A 23,033-nucleotide genomic window follows, 5' to 3' on the forward strand; every position below is an offset into this window, starting at 1 on the left:
CAAAGAAGGAGATGAGGAGAAATGAGACAGCTATTGATATTAAGATAAGTAGAGGAACACACTAGGAAGTCTAGAGAGAGCAATAGTGAATGTGTGCAGAATGTAAATGGCCGTAAAGAAAAGACACACTGGGGAAGATGCAGAAGACAAATTACATTCTGACTGTAAAGCCTTGCTGGATCAGAGACGGAGCCACTAAGACTTTATATGAAAAAGCCTGTTCGGAAGAAAACTCAATGTCCTCTAACTTATGAATTATGAATTACCAAATATGAAAATATACAATGGATTTCTAGAGGTTTACAATTCAACTAGATTGCATTCGCTGAAATGTTATTGTACGAAACACCATATGAAAAGAATAATGTTTCAAAACTGCTCCACTAGGTTTAATTTCAAAATGGAGTTTATTACTCTAAAATAGGGGTAATAAAGATATGAATTTTATATTGCATTACATTTTATTGTATTTTTTGTAATTGAGAAAAAAGGTGAGCTTTTTTTCCTGGGTCGTATTAGTACTATGTATACCTATTGTACTTTTAGTGTTTATCACATGAAGTTTTTAAAAATAGAATTTAACTAGATTTTTTTTTTAAGAGGGGGTTATTAATGTTACTAATCAGCAATTTGCTCAGGCTTAAAGCACAACTCCAGCATTTCTTTTTATTTTGCAGCTGGTGTAGTGCCACTAATGTAAGATGTCTGCCAATAGTATTATACTTACTAGCCACTATCTTCTGTTTTCCAAGCGACCTTCTGTAGACTTACCTGCTGGAACACTCCAGTGTTTGCTGAGCAAGCTGGAAGTCGGTACCCTTTGTAATTCTCTGAGAGCCAGAATGATGCTCTCATAGACTGAGAGCTTGTGACTGTTACTTCTGACTTCAAGTCATTCAAAAGTTGCAATCACAAGATGGTGGCACATGACTGAAGTGGCGTCAGGAAATACTGAAGATGGTGGCTGGTAAGCCTATTGCTAGGGGCAGTGACATTAGCTTACTAGCACCACTACAGCCATGAAATAAAAACAATAGAGTGGTGCTTTAAAGGAAGAAGTTCTAGCCTGTTAATGACTGGAGATCAGATATGGTCATTGATATGAAGCGCTAGGCAAATTTTCATAATAACAAAAGAGGACACGCTAGTGACAAATAAAATACCATTCTATTACCTATTAATATACTACTGCATTTGGATAAAAGTTTACAGCATTCTTTCTGCTTTTACATTCTTAAAAGGAATCTGTCAGCAGGATTTCACCCCCAAACTATTTATATGTGCATGGGGATTTTTCAGAGATAAGTCCAACCATGAATTTACCTAGACAGTGTGTTCCTCCTTTACTGAGAAATCTGCATTTAAATTGATATACAAATGTCTAGATCCTAAGGCTCTACCACTCCAGCTGTATTTTGTGCCAGTGCTGCCTCCTTCTTATTCACTGAGAGCTTTTTTGCCTGAAGTCACGAATCAAAAAGGATGTCAGTCAAGCAGGAGGTGGCGGTGTTGGGCGGGGAAGAGAGCCTGAGTGACAAAGGCATCAGTTTTATAGCCATATTTGTGTATCAATTCAAATGATGATCTCAGTAACAGAGGAATGCACTGGCTATGTAAAGGTATTGCTGGACTTGCCTTTGAAGGAGCTAGATGTGCATAGAAACACTTTGGGGGTTGAAATCTTGCTGAAAGATTCCCAAATAAAAAAACAAAATGTTGTAAGTCATTGGTCTATGCAGGACAAGGTTCTCAATGAAAAGATGTGAACTGAAAAGAATTCTATGATTCTATAATGGAAGTCTTCAACAGAGGCTGGACAGACATCTGTCTGAGATGGTTTAGCGCAGGGGTCCCCAACCGCCGGTCCGCGGCCCAGCACCGGGCCGTTGCAGTGCCCTTGCCGGTCCGCGGACACAAGGGGAGCCGGGGGGCGGTGCAGCAGCTGATACTCACCCTGCATCCCGCGGCGGCTTCATCCCGCGGCGGCTTCATCCAGCGCTGAGCGGTCACGTGCTACCGCTCATTTAAGGTCATGAATATGGACGCCACTCATCTCCCATAGGCGTGGCGTCCATATTCATGGACCTTAATGAGCGGTATCACGTGACCGCTCCGCACAGGAAGAAGCTGAAGCGCCGCGAGATGCAGGGACGTGCAGCGACGGGAAGGAAGTTCAGCGACGTGAGGGTAAGTATGATGGGGAGGATGGGGGAGCCGAGCGGAGCCATAAGGGAGGGAGAATGGGAGCGGAGCCATATACACAGGGGAGGGAGAGTGGGAGCGGAGCCATATATACAGGGGAGGAAGAGTGGGAGCGGAGCCATATATACAGGGGAGGGAGAGTGGGAGCGGAGCCATATATACAGGGGAGGGAGAGTGGGAGCGGAGCCATATATACAGGGGAGGGAGAGTGGGAGCGGAGCCATATATACAGGGGAGGGAGAATGGGAGCGGAGCCACATATACAGGGGAGGGAGAATGGGAGCGGAGCCATATATACAGGGGAGGGAGAGTGGGAGCGGAGCCATATATACAGGGGAGGGAGAGTGGGAGCGGAGCCATATATACAGGGGAGGGAGAATGGGAGCGGAGCCATATATACAAGGGAGGGAGATTGGGAGTGGAGCCATATATACAGGGGAGGGAGAATGGGAGCGGAGCCATATATACAGGGGAGGGAGAGTGGGAGCGGAGCCATATATACAAGGGAGGGAGAGTGGGAGCGGAGCCATATATACAAGGGACGGAGAGTGGGAGCGGAGCCATATATACAAGAGAGGGAGAGTGGGAGCGGAGCCATATATACAAGGGAGGGAGAGTGGGAGGGGAGCCATGTATACAGGGGAGGGAGAGTGGGAGCGGAGCCATATATACAAGGGAGGGAGAGTGGGAGCGGAGCCATATATACAAGGGAGGGAGAGTGGGAGCGGAGCCATATATATAAGGGAGGGAGAGTGGAAGCCGAGCCATATATACAAGGGAGGGAGAGTGGAAGCCGAGCCATATATACAGGGGAGGGAGAGTGGGAGCGGAGCCATATATACAAGGGAGGGAGAGTGGGAGGGGAGCCATGTATACAGGGGAGGGAGAGTGGGAGCGGAGCCATATATACAAGGGAGGGAGAGTGGGAGGGGAGCCATATATACAAGGGAGGGAGAGTGGGAGCGGAGCCATATATACAAGGGAGGGAGAGTGGGAGCGGAGCCATATATATAAGGGAGGGAGAGTGGAAGCCGAGCCATATATACAAGGGAGGGAGAGTGGAAGCCGAGCCATATATACAGGGGAGGGAGAGTGGGAGCGGAGCCATATATACAAGGGAGGGAGAGTGGGAGCAGAGCCATATATACAAGGGAGGGAGAGTGGGAGCGGAGCCATATATACAGGGGAGGGAGAGTGGGAGCGGAGCCATATATACAAGGGAGGGAGAGTGGGAGCGGAGCCATATATACAAGGGAGGGAGAGTGGGAGCGGAGCCATATATACAAGGGAGGGAGAGTGGGAGTGGAGCCATATATACAAGGGAGGCCGGGAGAGTGGGAGCGGAGCCATGCATACAGGATGGGACAGGGGAGCCATGTATACAGGATAGAAGAGTGGGAGCAGAGCCATGCATACAGGATGGGAGGATGGGAGCGGAGCCATGTATACAGGATGGGACAGGGGAGCCATGCATACAACAGGGGGAGCCACACAGAGCTGGACGGGGGGGACCACACATACATTTTCTGATGATTAGAAAATAATCAGCATGTACAGTACTCCAGTACAATTGTTCTTAAGTGCTCAATGCTCCATTTCCTTGTAGGTTCCAATCATCATTAGCAGTGACGGTCATCAGTAGAAGTAGCCCAGTGCTCCCACTGAAACAGAGAAACAAGCCAGGTGCTCACACTCATTCAAAACCTATGGTGAGTTGAGTCACATTAAAAATGTTATAATTAAATGATAAATATGCACTGCTAAACTACAACCGCGTCCATAGCCCCGCCCCCTTATGACCAAAGCCCCGCCCCTGTCACACCTCCATCCCCGCCCTGCCGGGCCATGGAAGAGTGGTCTTGGTTCAAGCCGGTCCCTGGTGCAAAAAAGGTTGGGGACCACTGGTTTAGCGAATCCTGCTTTGAGCAGGGGGTTGGACATGAGGACACTGGAGGTCCGTTCCAACTCTAACATTCTATAATTCTATGATTCCATATTAATTTATAATCCCTTCTCTGACATCTCTCCCTCTTCTGCTCATTAAGATGGATAAAGATGTACCACATGAATTACCTATTCTTCAGATCCTTGAACGTAATGCTGAAAACACATACAGCTCAATTGTTCAATTATTCCATTCTGCCAATTGTTAAAGCTGACATCAGTTTCATGTTAAACGCTATTTTCTTTGCTATTAACACTACAGGCTCCAGCTAATAGAAGAAGATCACAGACCAGTATAGGCATTGGCTCCCCACTAGGTGATGATGGTGGTTTATGTATTTTTTTCAGTGAAAATTAGATCTTCCTCCCAGTAGTTATTTTGTGGCCTGACTGTCAGTATTTTAAGCTTCAGAATCCTCTTGATATCATGTTGGAATTCAGAATAGCTTGTTTTAGAAAGCTTACAAAGGACCAGCTGATCAGGCAAACACAATAGGTGAATTATTTATAGTCTACGCAGTCCTAGATTCTGCTGAGGTCAAACAAATTTAATATATACCAAAAGTATCACAAAGCAGATATTTGCCCTTCTAAAGCAAGTAACCGTAGTTTATATTCCTGCTCATTTTACAGGCTTTAGGTTCTGTATTATCTAGTGATCAATGCCAGAGCTCGTAATTAGCTATGGAAGTAACTAGTGTACATAAAGATAAATGAGATTATTCAGCACTTGCAACATGCAGTGCAACATTATATGCAGTAAACATTTATGTATGACTTATATGAAAAATCTGACACAGATACTGATTTTGATTCTTCTAATATTCCAGGGATAACACTGATTTTTTTAAGAATCAGAACACACAAAGACAGAAAGGTAAATGATAGAATTCTACTTTTTTTGCTGGAATCATTAGAGGAATTTAGGAGCTTATTGTATACAAATAGATAGAAGAATATTATCACAGATACTGATACAGACACAGATCATAGATCTATAACCTGTCTCCTCCATATACAGTCATATGTAAAAGTTTGGGCACCCCTATTAATGTTAACCTTTTTTCTTTATAACAATTTTGTTTTTTGCAACAGCTATTTCAGTTTCATATATCTAATAACTGATGGACTCAGGTATATTTCTGGATTCAAATGAGGTTTATTGTACTAACAGAAAATGTGCAATCTGCATTTAAACAAAATTTGACCGGTGCAAAAGTATGGGCACCCTTATCATTTTCTTGATTTGAACACTCCTAACTACTTTTTACTGACTTCCTGAAGCACTAAATTGGTTTTGTAACCTCATTGAGCTTTGAACTTCATAGCCAGGTGTATCAAATCATGAGAAAAGGTATTTAAAGTGGCCACTTGCAAGTAGTTCTCCTATTTGATTCTCCTATGAAGAGTGGCATCATGGGCTCCTCAAAACAACTCTCAAATGATCTGAAAACAAAGATTATTCAACATAGCTTTTCAGGGGAAGGATACAAAAAGTTGTCTCAGAGATTTAACCTGTCAGTTTCCACTGTGAGGAACATAGTAAGGAAATGGAAGAACACAGGTACAGTTCTTGTTAAGCCCAGAAGTGGCAGGCCAAGAAAAATATCAGAAAGGCAGAGAAGAAGAATGGTGAGAACAGTCAAGGACAATCCACAGACCACCTCCAAAGACCTGCAGCATCATCTTGCTGCAGATGGTGTCACTGTGCATCGGTCAACAATACAGCGCATGCATAACGATTTTTTGTATGACCAAACAACTCAATCTTTGTTTCATCAGTTCACAGGACCTTCTTCCAAAATGTAACTGGCTTGTCCAAATGTGCTTTTGCATACCTCAGGCGACTCTGTTTGTGGCGTGCTTGCAGAAACGGCTTCTTTCGCATCACTCTCCCATACAGCTTCTCCTTGTGCAAAGTGCGCTGTATTGTTGACCGATGCACAGTGACACCATCTGCAGCAAGATGATGCTGCAGGTCTTTGGAGGTGGTCTGTGGATTGTCCTTGACTGTTCTCACCATTCTTCTTCTCTGCCTTTCTGATATTTTTCTTGGCCTGCCACTTCTGGGCTTAACAAGAACTGTACCTGTGTTCTTCCATTTCCTTACTATGTTCCTCACAGTGGAAACTAACAGGTTAAATCTCTGAGACAACTTTTTGTATCCTTCCCCTGAAAAGCTATGTTGAATAATCTTTGTTTTCAGATCATTTGACAGTTGTTTTGAGGAGCCCATGATGCCACTCTTCATAGGAGAATCAAATAGGAGAACTACTTGCAAGTGGCCACTTTAAATACCTTTTCTCATGATTTGATACACCTGGCTATGAAGTTCAAAGCTCAATGAGGTTACAAAACCAATTTAGTGCTTCAGGAAGTCAGTAAAAAGTAGTTAGGAGTGTTCAAATCAAGAAAATAATAAGGTGCCCATTCTTTTGCACCGGTCAAATTTTGTTTAAATGCAGATTGCACATTTTCTGTTAGTACAATAAACCTCATTTGAATCCAGAAATATAACTGAGTCAATCAGTTATTAGATATATGAAACTGAAATAGCTGTTGCAAAAACCAAAATTGTTATAAAGAAAAAAGGTTAACATTAATAGGGGTGCCCAAACTTTTACATATGACTGTATCTCTGAACTAATCTCTCGATATCTTCCCTCATGTAATCTCAAGACCTCCTTCTCTCCTCCACACTTATTCGCTCCTCACCCAACCGCCTCCAAGACTTCTCCCGAATAGCCCCTATTCTCTGGAATTCTTTGCCCCAACATGTCCGACTATCAACCACATTCGGATCCTTCAGATGGAACCTGAAAACCCACCTCTTCAGGAAAGCTTACAGCCTGCAATGACCCCGCTACCTCCTCACCACTACTGGAGATATCACCTCAACCAACACTGAAACTGCTGCAACCCCCAACCTCCTGCCTCCTTCCCCACCATCCTGTAGAATGTAAGCCTGAAAGGGCAGGGTCCTCTCCCATTTGTATCATTCTGTCATTGTTAGTTTGTTTACTGTTAGTGATATCTGTAATTTGTATGTAACCCCTTCTCATGTACAGCACCATGAAACCAATGGTGCTATATACATAAATAAATAATAATAATAATAATAATAATAATAATACTGTATTTTAGTGAGTTAAACAGAATTAATTGAAGCTCAATTTTTCCTCTTCCATAGGTTTTAATAAATTCTTTAGAGGTGAATAGGCTTTGTGGGCTTTTTCAATGTTTTAAAAAGCCTAACCAAAAGCAATCCTTATTGTATAAACATAGTGAATGATTTCTACATGGTTGGAAGATTCTTTGAATTAGTGCAAGAATAATGAGCAACTGCAAAGCAAAATCATGTAACATAATAACATATAATGCTATATGTGAAGCTCTCATATTCAAACATAAATTTGAAATGATAGGTCCAACATGTAAATGAAGAATAAAATGAGACAATATTGTCTAAAATTAGTTTTTGACATGCTTTGCTACATTAATGGTAATATGATCAAAAAGTGCAGCAAAAATTGTAATATGGCTCATTAAGTACTATATACGTTCTAGACATCATGAAACATTATTGAAGAAGACTAAAATGGACATAAGTTGCCATTATGTATCTACTTATTACAGGAGTGCAAATTGTTCTACAAGAATATATGCTTTTAAAGGTTTTTCTGCCAAATGTATAATTTAATTCACTCACTGGAATCTATTTGAAATGTTACGAGGCATTCAAGGAATATTTCTTTGCAAATACTCATACATAGAGAGGCTACAAATAAGTAGTGTATCAGTTGTAAAAAAAAGAGTCTGAGAAGTCAAAAGATTTATTTATGAAGGAATAAGGTATGTGTATGCCATGAATTTTACTAGACTTCTTGTCAAACAGAGATTATTACCTTGATCTCAACATGGCCTAGCTTATCTTAAAGGAATCAGCCGAATTCTAGGTAGATATTAATTAAAAATATCTGTTTTTAAAATGTGTACTCTGTTTGGGGTTTAGTGTAAGTCAAATTCCAACTCTATTTCATGTAACTGCAAACTTTTGAATAGATTAGAAAAGAAGAAAAAGCACTACTGTAACCATGCACACCACATCAATTGTACAATAATGCAAAATTTATTAATAGACACACAATGAAAAAACATGGCATAAAACATACTTAAAAACACATGGCCACCACTCAACGCTGGACCACAATAAGCCCCTTATAAATTATGCCCAGGCTAGAAAGCCATAATGAATGGACACCAGAACAACACATACACCCAACCAGTAGTCACATAGTTACCAAAGTGCCGATATGCAAGAGAATAAGTCCAGTCTGGTGAAGCCAAGAGCAGGAGTCGGACAGAAGCCCCATGCTTATCGCCGTCACATGGACGGCTTGGTCAGGGGAAGTTTTGGACCCACTAAATTTTTTGAATCTTCTCATTTGGTTGTGTACCGGGTTTTTATTTTTATACATTGCAAACTTCTGAATATTCACATAGCAAGCACTGCACACTCTGCCGGTTCTCCACTGCCAGAGGTGCAAGAAGCAAGTCCGGGACCACAAGTATGTGTCTTGCATACATGTGGTCACATGCCGACTAGAAGGTTGTGGCCTTGCTCAATGAAAGAGTACTGAGCGAGGTCAGACAAAGTCTAGTTTGAAGGTGACCAGGAGAATGCAAATCATATACTTGCAGACACATGACAGTGTGGTGTCAGTACCAGAGAATCTTCACAACACGCAGTATACTGTTAGGAGAGGTGGAAGGCACTAAATAAAAATATAAATAAAGTGCCTTTGCCACTTGAGTTCCACCGTGCGGAGGATGGAAGACCGCAGCTAAGTGACGACAGAGCAATCTGGCGGTAGTGTGCATGGGGATAAACTACACCAAAAGTGCACAGCACAGACTCTGTTGAACTCACAGAGTCGTATAGACAAATAATAAATATAAGTATGCTGAACCTGTTAGGCTAGTTTCACACTTGCTTTTTTTTGCAGCGCGTTTTTCCCGCAAAAAAACGCATTGAAAAAACGCATACATAAGCATACAACTGCTGCGTTTTTTTCAAGCATTTTTATGAGCATGCATGAAAAAAACGCAGCGTTTTTATGCGTTTGTATGCGTTTTTAGCGCGTTTTTACCGCGTTTGCGTTTTTTTCCAACATTTTTAGGTGGCCCCTCACACTACCCAAACCATGACTTTACTAACCCTAACCCTGACCCTAACCCTAACCCTAACCCTGACCCTAACCCTAACCCTAACCCTGACCCTAACCCTTAACCAAATCATACTTAACCCTAACCCAAACCCTAAACCCTAACTAACCCTAACCCTAACCCTAACCCTGACCCTAACCCTAACCCTAACCCTAACCCTAACCCTAACCCTGACCCTAACCCTAACCCCAACCCTGACCCTAACCCTTAACAAAACCATACTTAACCCTAATCCTGACCCTAACCCTGACCCTAACCCTAACCCTAACCCTGACCCTAACCCTTAACCAAACCATACTTAACCCTAATCCTGACCCTAACCCTGACCCTAACCCTAACCCTAACCCTGACCCTAACCCTTAACAAAACCATACTTAACCCTAATCCTGACCCTAACCCTGACCCTAATCCTTAACAAAACCATACTTAACCCTAACCCTGACCCTAACCCTAACCCTGACCCTAACCCTAACCCTAACCCTGACCCTAACCCTAACCCTAACCCTGACCCTAACCCTTAACAAAACCATACTTAACCCTAATCCTGACCCTAACCCTGACCCTAATCCTTAACAAAACCATACTTAACCCTAATCCTGACCCTAACCCTGACCCTAACCCTAACCCTAACCCTAACCCTGACCCTAACCCTAACCCTAACCCTAACCCTGACCCTAACCCTTAACAAAACCATACTTAACCCTAATCCTGACCCTAACCATGACCCTAATCCTTAACAAAACCATACTTAACCCTAACCCTGACCCAAACCCCAACCCTAACCCTGACCCTGACCATAACCCTAACCCTAAACCCCCTTAACTAACCCTAACTCTAACCCAAACCCCTAAATTCCATGGTTTAAAAAAAAAACGCATATGCAAAAAAACGCATACATGAGCATGCCAGTGCGCACATATGCGCATCCATAGGCTATAATGGCCATTTTTAGCGCAAAACGTGCGCATATGTGCGCATGCGCTTTTTTGCAGGGCCAAAAAATGCAACATGCTGCGTCTGGAAAATCCCAACGCACACCCCAAAAAAACGCAGCGCATGAAAATCGCATACATGCGCTTACCAGCGCGCAGGTATGCGCACCCATGTTAAATATAGGGGAAAAACGCATGCGCAGGTGTGCGTTTTTTTCCAGCGCTAAAAAACGCAAATGTGAAACCAGCCTTAGGTGCACAGGAATTCAGCAGCACACAGACGGTAAATGGTCACCGGAGTAGTTAAAATGTGACAGCATTACACCCGCAGAGACCTACCGTGGAGACAAGTGTGCACAGCGTTGCAACTGCAAACGCGCTATTAAGCTGCTACTGCAGCGCGGCGTGGATAGTGCCACCTAGTGACACCGCTGGTAACGCAGGCACAATGTCAGACGCTAAGCTGCTGAGGTAGATGGAGCTTATGCACGCTGGCACTAGCGCTGCTACTGGCAGAACTCAAACACTCACACAGACGTAGTATCAGAGGAATGGGGGTTTCAAATGAGTCATTCACCAGTCCAAGCATCCATTAACAAACATACAGCAGCAAGTATGAATATACTAGCGCATGGCGGAACAGCCATGCGCGCTTTTTATACCAAACGGGACCTTCTGGAAATCTCCAAGGCTCCATGAAGAGCCAATGGGATTCGACACAGGACCTGAACATCTGACTCCTGAACTCCAATGGGAGTTCGTCCCATGAGCATGCTCAGATGAGGGAACAAAGGACTTAGCCTCTGGAGAGAGTTGCCGCAAGGCAATCTCCTCTGCAATCTCCTCTGCAGCAGGAAAAGCGCAGGAGACTGCAAAATGTGAGGATCTAGATTTCAGCAAAGGAAAGGCAGAAATCTGACTCCTAACTTATACACAATATGATGATTTAAAAGTCTGTAGTCACATAGAGTGACTGCAGATTTGCAGCCTAAGGTTGGACAACTACTTTAAAGAAGACTTGTCACCAGGTCAAATTATCCAGTTTTTGCCCTTATTTAATCTTTTTGTTTTGTTTTTTTAAAATCCACCTTACACTTTCAGAGCTATGGGCTTTTTTTATTGTGTGCTAATTTTTATTTAAGGACGGTACTCAATAGATTCTGCTTCTTCAATGCAAATCATCATTCACCTATCTGGAAAATAATACATATTTGTTTTCTTCTCAAACCTTATACTAAAGATGAATAGCAGTGCTTTGAGTAAAAGTTTGCTTGATTTGATGCAGTGTTTATAAGAAACAGAAAAATAAGCTACCCCCAACAGAGAGGGACAGCTGAAGCGTTAACAAGAAAAAAACTGTAAACAGCCTTTAGAACTAATTTGCAAAGGTAAATGATTGTTCAGGAATTAGGATGAAAAAAGTAACCATAACTCACCAATTTAATCCTCTGCACTCTACTGGCAATGATTAGGTGGCCTGGTTCCCACAGACCTTTGATGATTTTGCTGCAGCAGTGACATGCCACAACCACATGACTACTGCATACAATCACTTGCAAGAAACATGCGAGCATCCTTGCTGAGACCAATGATTGGCATCTGCAGTCATGCCAATGTTCCCTTTTGACACTGCAGCAATGGGATGTTGTGGCTTTTTTTTAACTTCAGCACAGTTCCTGCTCTCAAACTAATCCCTTTAAATTCCTTGACACCCCATTTTAAAAATAATTATTTTAATTAGTGTTCCTAGAAAATATGAGAAGATGGATTTCAGTAAAATCGTATTCTGCAGAATATAGTTTCTTTACAATATAATATCTATGAATTTCAGCAAAATGACAGCCAACCTCTGCATCTATTCTACTGCCCCATGCCTGGAAAGCTGGTTAAAAAAATGAATAGCACCACTACTCACCTATCCTGCCACCCTGGCAGAAAACTGTCGGGTCTTTGGCTCCTCTTTTTCTTCTTTCTCCTGTCATGAATTCTAGAATATTAATTTCATGCTGTGGCTTCCAACTTGGTTGGTCTTGGACTGGATGCACTATGGCGTGTTTCCATCACTCAGGCACATCCCCCAGTATCGGCATGGTGCATAGTGACGTCAACTAAAGGCCTAACCCAGCCAGAAGCCATGACTGTGGTTGAGAAAATGCGCACTTAGAGAAGGAGAAATGGTGAGGCTCCAAGGACTTGATGACAACAGGACAGATGAGTAGTAAAGTGGGCATCAATTTTCTTTTCATTTTTAATGTTTTTTACATCCTACATTTATTATGCTCTGGAGTTTGAGAAAATTCAATTTGCAAAGAATAACCACTGCAAATCAAATTTTCCTGTAAAAAACATGCAATTTGGCGACTTTGAATGTTGGCAGGTTTGATCATTTTTAGCACCTGGACTTACACCAGATAGCAGGCTTTGCTAAAGTAGAGACTTTGCCTACTCTGTATAACTGACAGCACCAATGATTTGTGTCAGACAGTTAATAATTATTACACCAGACACTAGATGGATAATGATGAAAAATAGAAAAGTAAATCTTGTGACCTTCAGAAATCTATATGCAAAAGTTTTCAAGCTGTGACAGCTTCACATTGTAAGTAACCTTGTTATTTACTAAATGGTAAACCATTTTCCTTTTTGATGTCATTTTAAGCTACAAAGTGCTCCCTGTGGAGTTATTCAATAGATTTACTTACCGAAAATCCGATGTGAGTGGGAAAAAACAGCCATCTACTGCTCAGTGCAGTAAACCACAGGGCGTAAACTTACTGTTGATTAATGCTTATCGCAAGACCACCAGCTGCTTAGGAAAATGCCCCTGCGATGAAAGGAAATCAGCTGTTGGTATTTACTGCTTTATAGTAGCTGAAAAGTTCTCAGCTTATCACATTATAATGGAAAAAATTATGTGTGGGCTAATTAAACATGCAAATGGTCAGTGTAAAAGCCAGACTATTGTGTATATATATATATATATATATATATATATATATATTAAATACACATTCTATAGATAAATATATATATTTTAATATTAAATCATTTGTGTTTTTTATAGTGCTGTAAAAGATGAAAACTAAAATATAAGAATAAAATAAAGCTCGTACAATTCCTCTTCCATTTGTCAACCTTCTCTGAAATTGGCTCCTTTACTTAATACTCCTGATTACTATTGTTGCTGTACAATCAAATGGTAATTTTCACAGTTGTCCTTGCTGCGTTGCGGAATTAGGAAACGGTTGGTAGATACTTATCTTGGTTATATTTATGGGATAAATATAACTTTCTTATCAGACTTCCTTAAATAGTCTGAGTAGGCCATCTATCAGATACTACATGAATCGATAGCTAGCGTGTGTGGGTGCTGCTTGTGGTCATGGATGACAAGATTAACATTTATCTATTTGCTGATTCACAGTCCATGAGCTGGTTTAGAATTAGAACATTAGAAATGGTAAAGCAATGTCCTCTTTATTTTAGAGCATTTGCCATAAAGAAAGTTGTGCCATAGATACTTATGTTAGTGCTGTATTTTTCATTTTATAATTTTAATAATGGTCAAAGAAAAAATAAGTCATTTGCATTCCATTAGAGAAGTAGAAGCTTCCTTTAGGAATGGTCAATTATTTTGCATTATTGAATGGTGTGATATGCTATGCTTTTCCTATTGTCAAAAACACAGAAATCAGATGTAAAACTATAAACTGTTTTCTATATTTCACATTTGAATGACAGGATAGGCAGCTTTCTATCTGAAAAGATAACATATTCCATGCATATGTTTCTTTTCGTTGTCCAATAATATATTCCTATTTTACTATTCCATTTAAATATCGGAACGCCATGAATTGTCAAACAAGTGGTTGTTTAAGAAAATAGACTGAATGAAATGGGATCATATAGTTTTAAGTGACTTTATTGACCATGTGTTAATTAAATCAGCTATATTGCTTTATAATTATTATTAGAAAATAATACCTAATAAAAATAGGCTTAGCATAAAAAGTGTAAAAGATATTCCTAATTGTACACAAAAGAGTAAGCTGTACTATACCATTAGACTCTGTTTCTCTCTTTTTGGCTTTAGTAGTTTACCATTATAACACCCACACATGAAAAACTAGGAATGTACTCTGCAAGAAAACATAAAAAAGTAAATAATATGAATTACACTGGAGGAAAAATGAATTGAGACCATTGAGAAACAAGAAAACTGTAGGATATTTGAGAGAAATTGTTAGTAGTATATTTTTGCCATATTCTTTCCCCAATTTCATATGAATGTTCCAGAAACAACATTATTCAGGTTAATGGAATTAAACTTTTACAACAAAATGTATGACATTAGTGTAAAGTTGGCGGAATTCAACCACTGATCTGATTGTCCATATAATGTGTAGGGAGGACTCCTTATTCTTCCCCAACATATTATGTCATGCATTTAGAGTAAAGAAGCTGTCAATAATACAAATCATGTGACTAAATAGAGTGGGGCAGATTTGCTAAAACTGTCAAATTTTAAAAAGTGTAGACTAGGCAGTAGAGATGAGGCAGTAGAGATGAGTGAAACTGCCCAAAATTTGATTAGGCAAGATTCATTCAAAATCGGTCTGCAGATTTGATTTTGTCCAAATAAAGTAGATCTTAGTCAAAACCCACTTGCCATTATAAGAGGGGATTTGTTTTTTTTAATCTTTATACTTAATAGAGATGATGAAACTATTTGAAATTCAAATTTGCCACCTTTGGAAAATTTTTCAAAAATCTTTGATTTGAAGCAATTTTATTCGCATTTAGTCCTATTTTTCTGTCTAGACATGTCTAAAGGTACTGTCACACTAAGCGATATCGCTAGCAATATCGCTATAACTTGTGATGTTATAGCGATATTGCTAGCGACATCGCTGTGTGTAATACTTACCTATGACCCGCTCCCCCTCAGGTTATCGCTGATCGCGCGAGAAAGTCCAGGACCGCTTCTCGTCGTCAGCTTCCTGCAGCGCTTCCTGTGGAGAGACGAGCAACGAGCGTGGAGCCGGGCGGGAGGACGCAGGATCGCCTAGTGTGACAGGTAAGTAGCGACCCCCGACCCCAGCAATGTCGCTGGTGAGATCTGCCTGTGTGGCAGCTCACTAGCAACCACTTAGCGATGTACCAGCGATCCTGACCGTGTCATATCGCTGGTCGGGATCGCTGGCACATCGCTAAGTGTGACAGTACCTTTACACTCCCAGGTTTACTAGGACAGAATGCAACTGTTTTAATGTGTTTATTGAAAGGTCAGCCTTAGTAGGAAGTAAGCCGACTCAAATAGATGGTGGTACTGCAAAGAGAAAAGAAGAGGAATATAGATTTGGAGTGCCCGCAGAGCAACATCATGATGCACATCATTAAGACCGGCACTGAGGACCAGGGAGCTGTGTTGGTGATAATAGAAAAAAAAAGGAAAAAATTGGAGTCCGGCTCAACAGGACTGGATTTTCCTTTTCATTTTATTTTTCAAAAGAAATGATAGTGTATACAAAAGAAAAATGAACAAGGGCGACATGGCCTAGTCTATGCATTTTGACTGCACTAAGCAGTCTTACTCATGACTAATGGTCAAATATCATGCAGTCATTTATATATTCTTTTCCAAAGTATAATACAGATGTTCTTAATTCACTTAACAATTAGGTGTTACATATAACAAGCAATGTAGCAAATACTAGCGTGACATTGCAGAACTTCAAATTATTAGTGTCCATGAATTTTTCCACAGTGCAAGTGAAAAAATTTTTTTATATATAAAGTCACACACCAAAATTATGGAAAACACATGCATTAGTGAAATGTAGAAATAAGAAAAATTAAATTATACACCAGAATAAAAAACCCAAAAATGTTTAATAATGACATGATATGAATATGCCATGATATGAAGGTGAATGTGAATTCTTCCAAGTAAAATATTGTTACAATGTAATTTATATTTTAAAAAAAAATCTTTGTTTTCATTTTAATTACAAATATAAAAAAGTGAAAGTGTAATTGTGGTGTTTCAATTATTATTGCAATTTTTCTAATTCCATTTGTTCCTTGTTATTCATATCTGTTGACTAATTACTAGTTTTGAATTTTTGTAGGTGAAATTAGTTAATTGAGTATCACTGCATAATTCTATATGAGATTCTCTTCGGCAACCAATGATATTTGTAGTTTAATTCTGTTACTAAGGTAACAAGCTTGGATTAATACATGCCAGGTCATGTACTTCATAGCTTTCTGGAAACTTGGGCGAGTGCCATATACACTTCAGTTCATGTTATTTTATTGTTTCTGTTTGTATTCATACTTATTATGTGTTACAAGTACAAGCGTCTGATTTGTTTCAATGTGGATCTAATAACACCAAAGCACATCCACTTTTAAGTAATAATGCCTGCTATATGCTAGGCACAGCTGGCAGGCAAGTCTTGTTTTAACATGAACATCCCACTTTAGTGTACCATATTGTTACCGTGTATCAGTCTCACAGTAAAGCTTTATTATGTGGCTAAGCTGTAGTCTGCAAGCATGCTTCTCACTATGCTTATGTAGCAAACAATTTAATTTCTATCTGCTGCTGAACCTTAAATAATAGTTTGTCACGCTCCACGCTGATCTGTTTTGCTCTGTGAATTACTGGAGGGCTCAGAATCTTGCCAAACATGAATGTAACAGGAATGTCTAATATTATAACTGGCCTGGTCAGGATGCTTTTTTTTTCTCTAAAATGTGCATTACTCTTGTTGCTACAGATGTAGCCAAGGTCAACTTGACAAACAACACACCATCTGGAAATTTTCAGACAGGGTGATTTCAGAGAATGACCTTCACTGCTCCAGGTATTCCCACACTACTGCTTTCAACCTCTTTTAGGGCTGTAGTGACAGGAAAGGAGACGTTCTTAATGTGGTCAAGTGAGACAAATCAAGTCTCACCAGCTCACTATGAATATATCGGTTTTGACCTTCTCTGTAGGCTTCTTCTTTTCCCTCTCTACAAAGCTACCTTTTTACTATTGGGCATCATTGTAGAGGTGAAAAAATAGGTTACTCTTAATAAGTGTCTTTTAAAACCCCCTTACTTAAAGGTGAAATCTGCATATGTTAAAACTGAAAAGTGCCTTTTGAAAACACAAAAATTTTCAAGTTTCTTCTTATTAATTTTCCTATTTATTGTCAGGAATTGAACAATTTTAATTTTGAAGTTTAGAGCTTATTGCCTAGGGTGCAAGCCATCTCCGCAGTGGCCAGTTTTCCTTTCAAGTAGTGTGCAATTAGAGACTGTTTGCTATACCGCTTTTAAGTGCTGCTCCAAAGTTGGCCAGATCACTAGATCTAGTCAGTTTCAGAGACCCTATGTTTCTCCAACGTTGTATCTGTCAGCACATAGATCTGGTCAATGGCTAAGGCAGACTATGAGGCTGAACTGTCAATCTTCAGGAGTGCATGGAGCCCCTGGTCACTAGGAAGCCAGGAGCAAGAGGAGCAGTGCACTCTTGAATAGAAAAAAATCAATAGATAACCTCTTTTATTATTTTAATAAAATGAAATAGCTAGCAACATAATTATATATAGTTAAACATTAAAATTGAATGTGTCTTGTATTTTAAAATATTTTTCTTTTTTTTGTTTTATTTTTTAGCCAAATGATGGTTGCATTTGCACTTGGAAATTACGATATAAAGAGCAATATGTTTAATATTTTGGGCATAATTTATGAAATTTAACATAAAAACAGGCCTTGTTGCCCATCACAACTCAGCCTTCCTTCTGACATTTAAACCCATCCTAAACTTCTCTGATTGCCCTCTATAGGATTCAAGTAGAGTTTTTTGTAAAACTTTTTTTTATAAAATAAGGTATATTATTGTGTATTTGACATGAAATTGACACTGCAAACCAGAGAAAAGTAAATTATTAGTGACAGAGAAATAACATCTAAATTAAAGTTTTGCTTGTTAAACTTTTAGACATATCGGTTCTTGTCCTCGTTATTTTGAAATAACTTTTTCATTAATGTATTATCAGGTTCCATGTCTTTAAAGATGTAGCTAAACTATAATATACAGGAGTAACAAAAGTGTGTCGTTTTTTTGATAACAGAACACTCAGTGATAACAATTCTTAACCCAGCGGGAAATCATAATGCCTTTTGAAACACTTGGTCTGTCACATATATAGTTTTCCGTGTTCGTAATTTTCTAGATTCTTTCTAGTAGAGATACAAAGATAAAGCAAGATTTTTTTTTCAACTACTGAATACATAATAGAAGATAAGAAGGTATTTTGCTCCATTATTCCATTACAAAAGAAAAAAAATATCTACCAAATATAAAAAAGATAATTAAAAGTCATGATTAATTTTGAAGCTGATCACTAATAAGAAGTATCAAGTGCACATACTGTACATAGATAATGTCCAGTTTTATCAGACACTGAACATTTCTCTGTTGTTGTTACTATATAATATTTTTATTTATACAACTGGCAACAGATGTTTCAAAAATTAAGAAAAAATTGTTGCTTTTGTATCCTAAATTTTTTTTAATAATCAGTGTTGCATTGTTAGCCTTATCTTGAAAAAACAGCAGAAAAATACTTTTACTATTATGACAGAATGTTCTTTATTGGTGGCTTATCAAATCTTTTCTGGGCTTTGACGTGTGGTTCTCAGTGAAATTTCCAGAATTGGAGCAAATGTTTGTTCATCCATGACTACATCATGACAGTGTCCACCACAATGTTTTTTTTTCTTTTTTTTGCCTCATAATTATGTTAGTGAGCTGCTCTGTATGCTTTAACGAGTGGTGCAGCACTCCATACGAGGAAAACCACTTCACAACTGCTCTCATCAATCATGCCTGTCCTCCCTACACGGCAGCACCCTGGATTCCTCCTGCGGGCACTAAGCGCTGTATCTGTTTGCAGAGCCTGCACCTCTAGTGCTGTTAACCCATTCCTGCAGCCCTGCTTTATCCAGTCACATTATTCCAACTCCAACCAGATAGACTCGTGCTCCAGCCTCTATATAATACCAGCAGCATAGACTTTGCTACCACCTAAGGATATCTATTACCCTATCTGTATCTTTTGCAGTTTTCTACCAGAAGAAACCTTTCTGATGAAGGTCCGTTGTTGGACTGAAAACATTCATACGATATGAGTCTATTTTTGTCTGGATGCTAAATAAAGAATATACTGCTTCTTCATTTTTGAGAGCCAAGTATTTTTGTACACACTGACCTGTACAACATCATCAAGTGTGCAGATTCCATCATTCTCTTCTTCTTAACACCAGGACTTCCCCATGGAGCACTCCTATTTTGTCTTCTAAATTTTCAATCTATTTTTGGAATTCAGAACTATAAGGGGTGGATATTAGACCACTTACATAAATTAGGCCATAGGATGCATACCTGTCCCCATGGTTTTCAATATGGTTTCCTTCCCAAAATATCATAATTCAGCATATGCTAAATATCATTTGGGATACTACGAGAGTCAAGGTACAAAGTATGATACAGCATAGAAGGCCTTTCTCACTGATATTTAAATATGTGAGATGTCTTAAATGAGCATAAACAATATTCAAGAAGTAATTGGATCCTGCATTTTTTTCCATTATTAAAGCAAAAAGATGAAGCTTGATGTACAGGCAGCAGACAGAAACTATATCAGCAAAGTAAATAACAGAATACCTAATGCACTGTATCAAACAAATTATGCAGTGGAGCATAATAAAATAAAAAGATGAAATAGATAAAAGGGCCAACTATTGCCAGAGGGTTGATGATTCATTTGAAATCATATAAAAATAAGTTTTATGTATTAAAAAATAGTAATGTAAAGTAATAGAGCCATTCATTATGTTAAATTGAATATAGTGCTTAACCCTTCACAAACTTGCGATTTTCCATTTTTGCAAATTTTCATTTCTTGCTCCTTTTCTTCACAGAGCCATAACTTTTATATTTTTCAGTCAATATGGCCATGTGAGGCTTGTTTTTTTGCAGTACAAGTTGTGCTTATGAATGAAATCATTGGTTTTACCATATAGTGTACCTTAAAAAAAGTATTAAAAAATTCCAAGTGCGGTGAAGTTTCAAAAAAAGTGCAATTCACAATTGTTTTTTGGGTTTTTTATTTACCATGTTCACTAAATGCTTAAACTGACCTGCCATTATGATATTCCAGGTCATTATGAGTTTGCAGATGTCAAACATGGATCGATTTCTTTTTTTGGGGGTGGTGAAAAAAATCTAAAATTTGTATATAAAAAACTGCACTTTTATGACCTCCGTACCATCTCCATTTTTCCTTTATCTGGGGCTGGGTGATGGCTATTTTTTGCTGAAATTTTTATTGATAGCATTTTGGGGTTGAAACAATGTTTTGATAGCCTGTTATTGCATAATATTGCCCCATAAGCCCCCTAAAAAAATTGTAATTTTGCAGTTTTCATTTTTTTCTTGTTACGTTGTTTACTTATTGTATTAATTTACTTTATAATTTGAAAGATTTGACGTTTTTGAATGCAGCAATACCAAATATATGAATCTTTTATTGCTTTATTTTGAATCTGTCAAAAGGGTAAAGATTTGAATTTTTATATTTATTTTTTATATTTTTTAAACCTTTTGTTTGCTACTTTTTACTTGCTTCAATAGTCTATTTAGGAGACTTGAACCTACTATCATCTGATTGCTCTTCCAATACATAGTAGGGCTTCAGAAATCATGGGCAGGCATTCATAGGAAATCTGTAATGACAAGCTGACCCCAAGCTGTTGTGCCATCCTATAGGTGACCTGTTATCATGTGACAGGCATGCTGATGGGTGATGTTTGTGATGCAATTCAGTTAGTGCAATTTAAATGCCGCTGAAACTGATTGAAAGTTGCATTTAACATGTTACCAGTCAGATTCTTTAGTATCAACACTGGTCAAAGTCCTTAAAAAAATTAAAATTATAGTTTAGAATATCTTTCATTTTTCTACTAAACCTAGTAAAACATTAAAGTAAGCCATGAAAGATTCAGTTATGTTGATAAACGTGTGAAAATCATTTCTGTCAAAACCGAGTTTCCAACTGTGCCATATCAGCAAATAGGGGACACCTCACCAATGAAAGCCATCACACAGTTTGAGAAGGCCTGGATTATAGTGTTGCGTTGCTAAAGGTCATTGCTCATCAGTTTGAAATCAGTCATAGACACTTCTAATGCATTTTGTTCAGCGCAAAAGAGATTATCCCCATAGGGGAAAATAGAGAGTGATGTTTTCATTATTTACAATCAAAAGTGACCTCCACCTATACAAGAAAGTATTTTTGTGTAGAATTGCAAGTATAGCATGAAGGCTAATATAAAGCTCAAGTGTGTATATGCATGTGTGTATGTCTGGGATTGGCATCCGCACCGTCACAGCTACAGCGACAAAATTTGGCACAGTCACACGTCTGGACCCCGAGAGCGTCCTAGGCTGTTGTGAGGTGAAATTTTAACCCCATGTGTTCCAATTCACCAAACAATTTTGCCCCTATCTACATAATGGGAAAAAGTGTGTGTGTGTGTGTATCAAGCCCCGCCCCTCATTATGATGGCATAATGGTTGCCATGGCAACACTGATGTCATCATAGGTTGCAAGCCCTGCCGATCATTATGATGTCATAATGGTTGACTATGGGATGGAGGATGTGTGATGGGTATATGGGCACTGGACTATGGGATGGAGTATATGTATGACGGGTATATGGGCACGGGACTATGGGATGGAGGATGTGTGATGGGTATATGGGCACTGGACTATGGGATGGAGGATATGTATGACGGTATATGGGCACGGGACTATGGGATGGTGGATATGTATGATGGGTATATGGGCATGGGACTATGGGATGGAGGATATGTATGATGGGTATATGGGCATGGGACTATGAGATGAAGGATGTGTGATGGATATATGGGCACTCAACTATGGGATGGTGAATATGTATGATGGATATATGGGCATGGGACTATGGGATGGAGGATGTGTGATGGGTAAAAGGGCATGGGACTATGGGATGGAGGATGTGTGATGGGTATATGGGCACTTGACTATGGGATGGAGGATATGTATGATGGGTATATGGGAACAGGCCTATGGGATCGTGGATATGTATGATGGTATATGGGCACGGGACTATGGGAGGAGGATAATTATAATTTGCTATAACTAACCACAGTTACTTACTATGCCCGGGCAGCGCCGGGCTCTTCAGCTAGTCCTTGCATAAGTGTTAACTTAGACAAGTCCGGTAACATATTTTTATTTATTAAATATTTTTATCATTCAAAATTTGCAAATAAATAATATATTGAGTGCAAGAAAAACTATATTCTTCATAAAAATGTTTAATAAAATATAAATGTTAAATGGTGATATCTTAAACAAGAAGACCTCTGAATAAAACAACTGGTACTGTAGGATCTACACTTAGGAAGATTCAGAAAGGCCATTAATTTTAATGCTGTTTATTAGAGTTGATCAAATTTCTTAAAATTCAAATATGCTGAATTTGTTTTAAAGAATTAGATTTGCAAGAACGACAATACTACAAAGCCTCCAGTTTTCCAGAGCAGAAATGTGTAACTCTCTAAGGTCAAGTTCACATATGTAGTATTTGGTTGGTATTTTACATCAGTAATTGCAAACC

The 23,033-nt window shown here is 39.2% G+C and overlaps 1 protein-coding gene across 2 annotated transcripts in view; it reads right to left on the reverse strand.

Annotated features, from left to right (window-relative positions):
• Positions 1-23,033, reverse strand: part of LOC141084627 (cadherin-12-like) — a 1,440,185-nt gene that overhangs the window by 741,699 nt on the left and 675,453 nt on the right. Inside the window, exon 1 of one of the 2 annotated variants that reach the window (XM_073569452.1) lies at positions 13,007-13,125. The exons of the other annotated variant lie outside the window; for it this stretch is intronic. The gene's annotated coding sequence lies outside the window, so the exon portion shown is untranslated. Of the gene's footprint in view, positions 1-13,006; positions 13,126-23,033 lie in introns of those variants that run through there. 2 annotated transcript variants of the gene reach the window in all.

Source organism: Dendrobates tinctorius, unplaced genomic scaffold (genome assembly GCF_039654945.1).
Source record: "Dendrobates tinctorius isolate UK_male_01 unplaced genomic scaffold, ASM3965494v1 ptg000025l, whole genome shotgun sequence".
Lineage (NCBI taxonomy): Eukaryota > Metazoa > Chordata > Amphibia > Anura > Dendrobatidae > Dendrobates > Dendrobates tinctorius.